The sequence below is a fragment of the Protopterus annectens genome, chromosome 3.part1 (genome assembly GCF_019279795.1).
Source record: "Protopterus annectens isolate FY-2018-M chromosome 3.part1, PAN1.0, whole genome shotgun sequence".
Lineage (NCBI taxonomy): Eukaryota > Metazoa > Chordata > Ceratodontiformes > Protopteridae > Protopterus > Protopterus annectens.
The window spans coordinates 1,899,646,554-1,899,657,265 of NC_056732.1; positions in this window are offsets into that span (position 1 = coordinate 1,899,646,554).

The following is a 10,712-nucleotide window of genomic DNA, read 5'->3' on the forward strand; positions in this document are numbered from 1 at the left end:
CTAGTCTTCAGCTTTTCTTTTGGCATTCTGCAATGCCATACACTATCCTTGTACACTGTGCAAGATGGGTATAGCCCCTCTGACTTTAACTTTAATCTTTCATTCAGACTTCCCTTCCCCTTGTCCTCAACCATTCCAGCAGATACTCAAAGCTGTTAACCTGTTCACTATTTTCCTTCTATTTCAGTTTTCATCTTCTTCTGATTTAAACCATTTGCTGCCATTATAACTGTCTTAATTCAACTCAGTTTCATCCTGTGTGCCTTCACTTTTTTATGTTATTCCCCTATCATTTGCTGGAGTTATTTTTCAGAGTCTGCTTTTAATGCCACATCATCCACATACAGCAGTATTGTTGATCTGTCCCTCAGACCTATTTGCTAATGTAACCCATCACTAGTGGCCTCAGACCTGAACCCTGATGCACACCCACTCCCACTAGCAACCCCTGGTGTTTGTACTTGTGTTGTCAGGTCCTTCTGCATAGGCTGCACTAATTCTACCAGTGTTTGCAGGACTTCATACTATTGCAGGATTGTTCAAATCAGCTTTCTTTGCACCTTGTCATATGCTATCTCCAAATCTAGGAATGCTTATTTGGACTCTGTCCTCATCATTAACTTTTTCTCAACTATCTGTTGCAATGCAAACATCAGGTCAGTTATGCTGTGTTTTAAACTGAATCCAAATTGCTCATCTCCTATCATGCTTTCTGCATATGTGTTTATCAGTCACACTCCCCAGAACATTCTCGCAATGGGAGAGGTGTTTGATAACCCTATGCTGTCCTGAGTTATAGATGTCAACTTTACTCTTCTCCATTGGTACTAGAAAGCTTATTCATAAGTCATCTGGGTACACCTTTCTCTCCATACTGTTATGAAATGTAAGTACAATATTAATTTTTCTAGTTTGCTAGCCATACTTTGTGCATTCATAAGGTAGCACAAAACAGGCTGTGGAAGTGCATTCCTTTTGATATTACTTAGGAGAAGGAGTAGTAATACAGTGGGAAATACATTGTAAATATAGTCATGTAGTTTAATTTGGTCTTTGATAGGTAGTATGAATGGGTATATAATTTTTGAATCCAGTACCATGTGATATGTGTTATGAGGGAGAGTTGTGCGAGTGAATATGTGGATAAGAGTCAGTGGATGAGTTGGTTGTTGGTAATAATTGATGACATGGAAAACAGTTTGAAAAGGGGGTGAGACATGGGACATGTCATAGTGTAATGGTAAGTTGAGAAATGTGAGTGCGTTACTGTGTATGGGAAATTAGTGCAAACAGGGAAAAAGAGTGAGGAAGAATAGGTGTTCTTGTTGGAGACCCATGATTGGACAACTGGAATAAAGGAGGAATATAGAGAATAATGGAAATGTTTAAGAGTGGGCAAGAAATAAAAAGAAATGAGATGGAGAAAACTAGTTGATAGAAGAATGTCCTGTGGAATATGATATTGGTAAGAGGATGATTGTTTACTAGAATTTTTAGGTAATAAATGGAATTAAATGTCAGGTTAGTATACTTTTCAGAATGGTAGAGGTCATCAGAGAAAGTGGGCAGAGACAGTTGTGAACAAATGTGGTGACTTGGTGAGTGGCTAGGGAATTGGAGGTGGGAAGGGAGCAAAGTAGATCATAGCCCCCATATTAATGAGAACCAATCTTTCTGGGCAAGCTCTCTGTGAAAGCAGTCATCAGCTCAGCTAGCGACAGGTAAGCCCAGTATTATTATTTTCATTTCATTGTTGTTGTTGTAATATTAGTTAAACTAATTCACTGAGCTGTAATTAGAACCTTAAAAGAAAATAGTCAGGAAATTTCACTCTTGTAAAAGAATTTACAAAATTAGTCAGTGTCAATTGCACAAGAAGAGGCATGCTCACCTTTGGTGTAGAAGGCTGTAGGTTTTATTCCCATGCTAGGTGGATTGAATAATGACACTGAAGTGCAGCAGATGGGGGAAGTGCTGTATTCTTAAATGTTTTGTCTTTTGGATAAGACATTAAACTCAGCCCCAAATGCTTGAAATGGTGGTGCCTCAGGTGGATGTAAAAGATTCTATGGCACTTAAGTAGGGTTTTTTATTGATATATACATTACATATTATTTACGGGTCCCCTTCAAAACATCTAAAACCCATAACATCTAAATTCGTAACATCGAGACCAGAACATCTAAAACCCAAAACATTGAATTTCATAACATCTAAAATGTATAATATGTAATAGTGTATCATTAAACATGTAAATGTTATAGTTTAATATGTTAATCTTGTGATATCACTATGAAATGTTATAGTTTTTATTTCTATAGTTATTATTTATATAGTGTAGGAATTTATAGTCTTTTTATAGTGTTTATTTTGCCATTCTGTATGTGTTTTTAGGCAATACAGGTAAGTGATATAGACATTATGTGTACATTCTTTATGGTGATTGTGATACAGTGGGGTTAGGGAATTAACTTTTTCCAACTGTAGTACGATCTTGGAGTTAGTATATTTAATTTACGGGGGTGGGGATTGCACCCTGCAGAAACATAGTAAAAAGTGTGTTTGGTAGTTTGGTGTCATTATATGTGGAGGGGATGTTATTTTCATGTGATTTGTAGTGTTCGATGTTATGATGCACATTTTAGATATTATGAAATTCGATGTTATGGGTTTTAGATGTTTTTGGTTTTAGATGTTATGGTTTTGATGGTATGAATTTAGATGTCATGGGTTTTAGGTGTTTTGAAGGGGACCCATTATTTACATATTTACATTATATACATATATTTACAAATCTCCATACATTACAAACTTCAGTGTAAGCATTCCCTCCCCCCACTCTTTTATCTACAACCAAAACATTATTTTCTCCAGAATCTTTGTCAAAGTCCATTTTCCATTGTATTTGATTTCATTTAGTCTCTCGTTCCATATAGTCCATGAAACATAAAATATTACTCTGTCCATTTTCTTCACTTTTTCTTGTTTTCATCCATAATTAAATTACATTGTGTCTATATTTACTTGCTGTGTCTATATTTACTTGCAAATTTAACAAGCTTTTCACCCTGCTATGTTTACATATTTCTTTTCACAAATGATTAACTCTTTCACATTTCAAAAACACATGCTCAATAGTCCCAAACTCTCCACATTTATTACACATTCTATCTTGCTTTATCTTGTATGGCACAGTTGCCTTAATCTGCAATTTTCTCATAGACAATCTTCATAAAAAATCATTACATTCTTTAATCTTTTATAGTTATTATATCTCATCACTATGGCTTTTTCTTATCTATTTCTAAAGTTTTCCATGGATCAATGCAACAAAATGCTTTCATAATATTTAAGTACCATTTCTTTCTATTTTTCTCACATATATTCTTTTTAATTTTCCATACACAATTTTGTTTTGGTACTGTTTCATTTCTTTATCCACAATGCTTTTACTTCTTGTTTTAACTTCCATTCCTTCCCACAATTCTTTGTATTAACAATATAGTATCATTTCTATCAAGTTTTTATTTTCCTTCATAATTCCTTTTAATACCTTATATAAAATTAAAGATGCTGCATGCACTATTGAGTTTATTAAACCAAAGCCTCCTTGCTCTTCTTTCTTACAAAGAATCCCTTTCTTGACTAGATTCAGTCAGGAATCATATATAAAAGAAAATATAATCATTAGTTCCTTTTCATACTTAATAGGAATCATATAGAAGTTAGCAACAGACAATTTTCCTATTGCCATGGTGTTTAACAAGTGTGCTTTTTTTCTATAGTGTATGAAAATCTATATGATTTCCAAAAAAACAGTCATATCCATTACTTCTTTGAGTACATTATCCCATTGCTGTTGTCTGTATTCATTCCTTCCAAATATTATTCCTAATATATCTATATATTTTCATTGATCTCAATATCTCCTATCATACCTTCAAAACCAAATCCTTTACATTTCCCTTTATTTATACTTAAACCATTTTTTATTTATTTCTTCTATCCATGCTTTATTTTTAACCATTAGTACAACATCATCTGCATAATTATACATTATTGGCAATTATACTTCCCTCATCATTTTGTATCCACTGCTACTTGACATGTTATTAACTTCCTTCACTATTACATTCAAAACTAATGAGAGAATTACACTACTACCTGGACAGTCAAGCTTTAGTTCACATTCTACTTTTATTTCTTCTCCAGTCCAGCCATTTACATTTAGTGTCATATAGTTCCTTTCATAAACAGATTTTAATACTTGTAATATTTTTTGCTTACACTACATGCCTGTAAAATTTCTGATAATGATTTATATTGAATATTATCATAGGCTTTACTTATATTGCTTATCATAATCTAGCTTCTACATTTTTTGTGATATCATCAATTATTTCTTTAATTATCCATAATAATTCTGGACTTCCTTTTCCTTTTTTTCCAAATACATTTTGGTCATATAGTCTATCCATTTTTGTAACCTTTTTGTTATTATTCTCATAAAAAGGTTATAATCTTTATTATTCAATGTTATAGGTCTACAATTTTTAACTCTTCAGTTCCTTTTTTAAATATAAATTGTATAACACATGCATATTTCTTTCACTTTAATTCCAGTTTCTAACCATTCATTCATAACTTCTATAAAAATTACTTTTTGCCACGCCATTTCTTTATACATACCATATTCAATTCCATCTAGTCTTGCTGCAGAATTCATCTCAATATATTTTAGAATTTCATTCAGTTCTTTCATAGTTATTTTTTGTTCTAAATATCTTTGTGATTTAAATTTTCACCTTTATAAATGCATTCTATGTTTTCTTATCTTTTAACAAATAATTCCAATATATATTTTAATTATTTTGTATATTCCTTCTTGCTGCCTTATTTTCTTACCTTCCTTATTCTTTAATTCTCTTATTTTTCTTTCTTTTATTATTTTACTCAAATATGGTACTATATTTCTTTCTTTCCTTGTAAACAATGTGTTTGTTTATATAACAAGTGTTTAATTTTAATTTAATTCACTTTATACATGTCTCTTTCTTTTTCATAAAAGGATTTTTCTTCTCTAATAAGTCTCTGAATTTTTCTTGAGTAATATCTTACGTATGTGTTTCTTTTTTTGTTTCTTCCTTATACATTGTAAAACATTTTTTATATGTATCTTTACAATTAAGCCACCAAACAGTCCAACTCTCATATTTATGTTTTCCATAATTCTAGAAGTTCTTTTTTCTCTTCATCTAATTTATTTTCATTAATTCTCTTTATTCCTTTCATATTCCTATATAGTCTGCATTTTCCTGTACTTTAACCCATATAGCCACACAATTCAAAAATCCAGCATACTTAATTCCTTTTTTAATTTTTAAAGTATCAGATAATAAAAATAATTAATATCTGTCCTAATTTCATTCCTTTTGAAGGTCCACTGGTTATTTTCCCATATACTCAACTTTCCACTTCTCATAATTTCTTTAACCATTTTAACATCACAATTGGTCATATGTTTCTTAATTTACAATTAAAACCACCCACCACTATAATGTCCATATTTATACAAACATATTCAAGAATATTTTTAAACATCATTTCTCTTTTTTGTTACATATGCATATAAAGCTATAATTCTATACACATATTTTTCCATCTCAAATCTAGTACCATAATTCATCCTAGATCCACTATGGTTACATCTAATATTTTAATGCTTTCTTGACATAATATACATATGCCCAAGCAAGTTTCTTTCCCTATTTTACAAACTACCACACCATTCCAAAGTTTTTCAGTTTGTGTTCTTTCTTCCTCTGTTAATAATCTGATATGTTCTAAAACAATAATATGGTCATCTGCTGCAGCACACCATTGAAATATACCTATTCTCCTCTTAAGATTTTTCATACTGTTCACATTTAAAGCTAATATCTTCAGCTTTTAAGAACAGTTAGTATAACAACATTTTTATCCATTTCCTTTCTTATTTTCTCTAAGCATTATATTTTTGAATTTTCTTTTCCTTTTTTAACTATTTTCCACATCAAATTCTTTTTATTTCTTATTGTGCACCAATCAGCTTCTTCCTCACTTGTCTCCTCTGTTTCCTTGTCCTTGTTACTTTGTTTAACTTCACGTATAAGCTCTTTATTAGTCACATATTTTTGTACATTTTCTTGTATGACACATTCTTCTATCTCTTTCTCCTGTTAACTTCATTTTCATTTTCTTGTACATTAATTTCACATTCTAGCCATGAATGACCACATTTTTTGCACTTCATATCACATTTTATGCATTATTCCCTGTTTTACCACATAACTAACGTCTTTTTTATCACATTTGTTTATTAAATGATCATTTTTTTTCGCAAAAATAACAAGTCTTTGGTTGACCCCTGTATTTCCCAAAACCCATATTACCATAAACATTAATAATACTATGTACATGCATAACACTATCATTTTCCATTTTGAGTATTATACCACATTCCCATCCCCCAGTCCATAGTCCTCTTTCGTCATATATATTTGTAGTGTCCATTACTTCTTGTTATATAGTTAAATGTTTTTTTTTTCAGTTCCTTTGTTTCAAGTTCGGTTCTGAACTGGATCATTACTCTTTTTTGTTTGCCTGTAAAAAGCATGCACCATATATTCTGACCATGGATAAATATTTTTCTATTGTTCATATGCACCCCAACAATTTCCATGGCCTGCCCAGTCTCAAATATCAAGTCATAAAATATCTCTTTATTAATTAAAATAAATGTTCTTACCTCTTTTGCTTTCACACCCAGAGGTGCTATGACAGACCCACAAATCTCATACCTGTCTAAACTTTCTTCTTTTTTACTGCTCACACATACTTCTTTTTTGTTTCTTTTATTTCTTCTTTCTTCTTTGCTCCTTCTCCAACAGTTTATGCATAAGTTTTTATCGCTGGAACTTTTTCTGGCACAGTCTCTTCTTCTCCTGTTTCTTCTTCTATTTTTTCCATGATGTCGCTCCATAAAATTGCTGCTCCACTTTCTGGCTCACTTTGGTTTACCATTTCTTCCAAATAATCATCCCACAATCCCTCCGATTGGAGGGTTGTAATTATGCATTTTCAGAAATTTCTCTCCTTCAGACAATCTCCTCTGAAAATTTTCTTCTGATTCCATCTCTGTTACAGCTACAGTCTCCTTTTTCTCCAATGCCACTGCTTTTCTGCACCCACATCATCAGAAAAAACGTTTGGTACTGATTCTACCATTTCAACTACATTTTCAGCAACTTTCACTCCATTTTCAGCAAAAGCTGAATCACCCATGTTTTCTTCCTGTTCCACCTGGCTGCCTCTGTGCCTGACAGGAAACAGGAAGTCAGGTTGTACAACACACAAAACCTTTCTCTGACTACCAAGAGTAGGGGAAGTTCCTTGTTACTCTGGCCAAATTTTCCCTAGTAGTATAAATACCACCTCAGTTCTCCCTGAAAAGAGTCTTCTAGCCTAGAGGGACTAACCTGGACAACAAAGGATAAATAAACATAAAAGAAAATGTTTTTACTAATGCTATACACAGTGAGGGGTGTGGAGAGACTAACATTATGAGAAGATGCACTGAAGTGAAAAAACCCTCTAGAAGCCCCATTGCATAGAGGGATAAAGTCCTCACTGTAGCCCAGTCAGCTTGGATTTGATTAGTGGCTTGGATGTCAGATACACTGGCAGGAAGGGATGGGCATGCCAATCACTGGGCGGTTGCATGGGCATTCTCTGTGATGACCAGTGATGAAGGCTGGAAAAGTTGCTATAATAAGGGTGGTCCAAGAAAGGAAACAATGGTGGACCTGGCTGAGCTGCTGCAGAGGTGGGGTGATACACCACATATCTTCACTGCATGCCTGCCTCTCAGATCCAAAAACATAACTGCAAGGGAGGGACAGTAACATAATACACCTTTAAAGTTAATAACCCCCTCAGCTGAAGGTGGACAGCTAGACCCCCAGGGTGCCCTTAGGTTCTGCATCAGCCTCATCCTGAATTAGAAAAAGTTTGGGGACACAGGACAAAGCTGGTAGACCCAGTGATGGATGTGGAATACTAGGGAAGACACTGTAGGATAAATCAGGAGAATAAAAAAGAAAAGGCCTCTTGACACACAGGTCTTGCCTATAGAGATTTCAGGGAGTGTCACATAAACAGTTCACACATATGCAGGCTTCCCATAAGTTCTACAGGACTTTAAATAAAAAAAAAATATTCCAGTAATGACATCATGGACTAGTTCTGGTAGTATTGCTACAAAGTGAATCATTTTTCTGATGATGGTAAAGAGATATTCATTTTTGTGTCTATGAACACAGATTACTTCTACCTTCTGCTGAATAGTCTGTTTATGATTGCATGCATTGGGACTTTCCACAAAAGGAACCATACTGCCTGAATCCAGAAATCTTGTGGTTCGTAATCTTAAAAAAAAAGCATAATGTATTTCACTAATGCACTGATTGTACCACAAAAGAATGCAGATGCTATTGGATTAAAATCTGATTTATTACAGATTTCTTAGCATGTACTTCATACATTTGCATATACATATTAATACTGTTCCCTTTACTTACACAGGCAGTTGCTGCAAGTTTTTTCCTACACCTATAACACATTAGCTCAGAAGTAAAAACATTGAGTTTAAAAGTTAGTGGACACGTATTGATTACTTGATTATGGTTAGATGCACACATTTCAGTTTTAAATGAAGAAGTATTTGTTAGAAGATGTTTAAGTATAGTAATGTGTTTATCTGAACTTCTGGAATCACTTTAATATGTCATTTTTCGTATAACAGACTAATGCTCTTATAAGTCTATCAACAGTAAGAGATAATGCCATTTCTGTTTTACTACTAGTAAAAAAACTCCTAACTGCATTTCAATAATGTGCTTAAAATCATCCAGTTGCGTTGTTACCACCATGCAGGCATTAAACAAGCAACTGTGAAACTTAATAGTTTGCATTTCAGGCATAACACCTGTTCTACTTAAAAGCTTTTCTTCCTTTTATCATAGTCCAATTAATCTATATCATCCATTTCCATATATCTCCATCAGTTTGAAAGAGAATATTTTAACTATTCCTTTTTCTACAGTTCTTTTCTGTAACCCAGCACTGAAAAGCAGATCCATAGCTTCCTCATCTAGTGCCTCCTCAAATCCACTAAGTTGAAGAGCAAAAAAAAAAATCAGGATTCAGCAGTCCTATACAAGGCCTATTCTCCCCAATCTCAAATCTGCAGTGCTTACTCCTCAACTTTTATGGGGAGGAGAGAAAAAAAGGTCCCTTTCCCAATCTGGTGTTCTTCTACTTTGGAACAAGGTCCATTCTCCCTAATCTGCACTTCCCCACTCTTATCTTAAGGAGAGAAGAAAGAAAGAAATAATTTTTTTCTGCTTTAAACTGTAGCAAACCACTTGTTACAAATACAAATGTACATTGTAACAAGCTTCAGCCCTGACGCCAATTATAGTATTGGCATTCATTTCTGAATGTTGTTTCTGTAAAAAAGCCCTATTGGCAACTGCTGATCATGACCCCTAACAGCTTGCACCCAGGACATATGCCCCCTTTGTTCCATCCTAGCTATCCTTCTTTCCAAAAGTAATAAAGTATGGGTCTGTAGGTTGTTAGAAAATCCTTCTATGTGGCCCACCTAATCACAAAAGGGTTCGCATCTAGAACAAAAGAGGTTACTGTGCCCCTCTACTCATCACTCATCAGACCCATCATAGAGTACAATGCCTCATTTGGAATGTACCTTACAAGACACCTGCAACAGCTGGAAAGACCACAGAAGTACCTCACCAAGAGGATTACTGGCCTCAAACAGATGCCCTATGCAGCCCAACTGAAGAAACTCCAGCTGTACTTGGTTGCATACTGCTTACTCAGAGGTGATCTCTGCCTGACATACAAAGCCATGTCCAACCCAGAATTGATGGACATGCTCCACGTAAAAAAAAAAAAAAAAACAAATCCCCAAGAGCCACATGGCCTAGGGATCTAAACCTCACCACAACAATAAATAAGACATGCTTGAGGGATAGATTCCTGTCCCAGAGACTCCCCATGCTTTGGAACAGGATTCCAACCTACATTAGGCAGAGCCCCTCACTAACACTCTTCATGAGAAAACTTGACGAGTGGATGGGAAACAGAAAATTTACCCCAGGGTTCACTGCAATGGCTCTGCTGAACAGAGGCACAGGGAACTAATGGCTCTGCTGGACCAAGGCACAGGGAACTAATCTAATGGGGCGGCGAAAGCCAACACATTCTGGCTAGGCTTATAGATGCCCTCGGGCAGATAGCCTAGTACTTACCTATGAACCTGTGAACCTATAATCAGGGTTGACTTTTGCAATTACTGGGCTGTTTCATCAGGGTTGGCATTTGGAACCACTGGGCCCAATTCAAACCATTTTGGTGGTCCTCTCAGCTGTCCCCATTTACCACCCCAAACTGTCCTCAAACTGCTGGATTTATGGACATATGAATATTTCAGATTAGGTATCATGAATATATGCTATTACTGTGTATAATAACTAAAACTATATGCTTATTTGAGTCTGCTTCAAATGATCGAAGTTTAAGAACATCGATGATCACATTGTCAAAGACCAGATGATCAAAATCCTGAAGCACTGAAAGTCCTGAATGCA